Source organism: Gigantopelta aegis, chromosome 7 (genome assembly GCF_016097555.1).
Source record: "Gigantopelta aegis isolate Gae_Host chromosome 7, Gae_host_genome, whole genome shotgun sequence".
Classification (NCBI taxonomy): domain Eukaryota; kingdom Metazoa; phylum Mollusca; class Gastropoda; order Neomphalida; family Peltospiridae; genus Gigantopelta; species Gigantopelta aegis.
Window position 1 is genome coordinate 28,775,076 of NC_054705.1, and position 2,500 is coordinate 28,777,575.

The 2,500-nt window shown below is 35.6% G+C and overlaps 1 protein-coding gene across 1 annotated transcript in view; it reads right to left on the bottom strand.

Annotated features, from left to right (window-relative positions):
- Positions 1-2,500, bottom strand: part of LOC121378015 (F-box only protein 10-like) — a 109,543-nt gene that overhangs the window by 28,655 nt on the left and 78,388 nt on the right.

A 2,500-nucleotide genomic window follows, 5' to 3' on the forward strand; every position in this document is an offset into this window, starting at 1 on the left:
ATTGGAATATAATATAACAAGAAGTTTGTAGTTCGCTAGATGTTGTTATTTCAACTCCAATATGAATATTATTACACAGACAGTTTACACCATTGGAATATAATATCTTCTTATGTATAAATGGGATGTAGCTCAATGGTAAAGCACTCGCTTGATGCGAGGTCCGTCTAGGATTGATCCCTGTTGGTGAGTCCATTGGGCTATTTATTGTTCCAGCCAGTGCACAACGACACGTATATCAAAAACCGTTGTATATGGAATGTTACAAAATGTCCGAGCAACATTAAAGAAACTTTTTTCATGTATAAATGAAGTATTTTAAGTATAAAGTATTATTTAGGGAATATATGTAGAATGTAAGATATGGCCACTTCTTACTTTAGGCGGCCATTTTCATGGCCATCTTGGATTGAAATGATGATGCAATAAGTCAGTTAGCAAGAGGTCGATATAAATTAATTCCTTGGCCCATAAAATTCATTTAATAACATAAAAATATATTTCAAGTTTGTGTAAAATGCGATAAATTATGATTTCCTGGTTATAAATTACGATTTGCTTATACATTGGCGGCCATCTTGGATTACAATAATGTTGGAATGCCTTAATTAGCTGGGAATAGTTGAAATTGAATTCCTGGTGAAGGTTGACAAATGCATTTCAGTTTGTGTGATTAATAGTAGCTATATATTGACATACAGATAACCGTTATTACATTTTTAGAAAAATACCCCCTCTGCAAAAACTAATTTTCTGACCGTAAACTACTCTGCAGAAAAGTCCATCATGCTGTTTTGAGATCCAGATACATACACCTATAAAAAAAATATAGTTAAGTTTGGTGCCCTCGGATGGTACCAATTGGTGAAATATGGGGTCTCGGCTCATAGACTATTTGTTAAGAGTTTAAACTTCCAACTCTGGATCTTGGTCGATACAGCAAACAAATATCCTGGCGGATGTCAAAAACAGCGGTCCTGCATGACGGATTCATGGCACAGACACTCAATCATGTCTGGAAGGTGTTTCTTGTCACATCATACAAATCCATCTAATGCAGACCTAGATCTTTTAAAGTAGGGAGCACATATAAACTGTGCCGTGTGGCCAGGACAGGTCATTTGACCACCAATCAGCTGCATAAAGCAACAAATGACCAGTAAGAATACAAAATGGCGACATCTGGTTATATGTAAGAAAAAACATCCATCACGTCTGTTTGAGGACCCGTCAATTCGTGTGGGTGGTGTTTTTTTTTACTGCTAACGTTGACATTACGAATACAGCTGTTGCATGCCAACACAAATGATCTGTTTTATACATTGTTGATGTAACACGTTTTATATTTTGATTGTTTTGTTAAGACGTTTTATTTGATGCTACGGTGTTTGACACATGAACGGACTCAATTAGAAATGGACAGCAGGTGCCGTGCAGATGCTTATAAAACGTTTAGAGTCCAGTCTCAATCTTTAATAATGTCACACGCATACAGTTCGTATGGCGTTGTCATGACTTTAAAGTCTCAGACTCTATTAGTCTTGATCCAGACTTTAAAAGTTTTATAAGCACCAGGCCTGGTACAACAACTAATTTAGTGCTTTCAGATTTAAAATAAACTCTTTTAACATAAGAAGAAACATTAGCATTTTTAATAGAAGTAGTATCCAGGTGAAGCTAGCACATATTTTATTTCTCTATATACATTATATTAACACAGCGTAGTTTTTTTGTAGTCGCAAGTTGGTAATGTAGTTTCTTGTATTTTATTTTCGAACATTAAACATGATTAACAAGTTAACAACATGGTGATACAGATAAAATATATATGTCTAAGCTCTTAGGTGAACGATAGAGTTGACACTGCGACTGAGACCTCAAGGGTCTCCCCTTGGGGTCCTACCTTCACGGTCTATCTCTGGGTCTCTATATATCTTTTCATGTATGGAAAAACTAATATTTATAAGATAGATATGTTTGTGGACTCGTAATTGCCATGGCTTTTTGTCCTTTTAGTCCTAAAATGCACCTGTAATAAGCGGTCACCTGTCTAACGCGGCCAGCGGCCTCCCAAATCGCTAAAATACCATAATTAAGTGGCCACAGTAAATGTATCAATTAAGAAAGTATGACTAGAATGCATCTAATTGGCTCTGTAGATTCACATACTATGACAATACACCGCATGAAATAGAAATGAAATAATTAAAAGGAAAGAGAAAACAAACTGGTTGAGAATGGTTAATTTTATACATTCCAGTTGCAATTATTCTTGAAGGAGGCGACATATCAAACGTTTATTTATAGTAAACTGTGAAGCACACATCCATTAATTAGCAGTAAAGACAATAAAACAAGAAACAACAACATATGTTTTAAAAGAAAGAAAGAAATGTTTTATTTAACGACACACTCAACTACATGGGCTACTCTTTCCGATTAGCAGCCAGGGATCTTTTATTTGCGCTTCCCACAGGCAGGATAGCACAAACTATGGCCT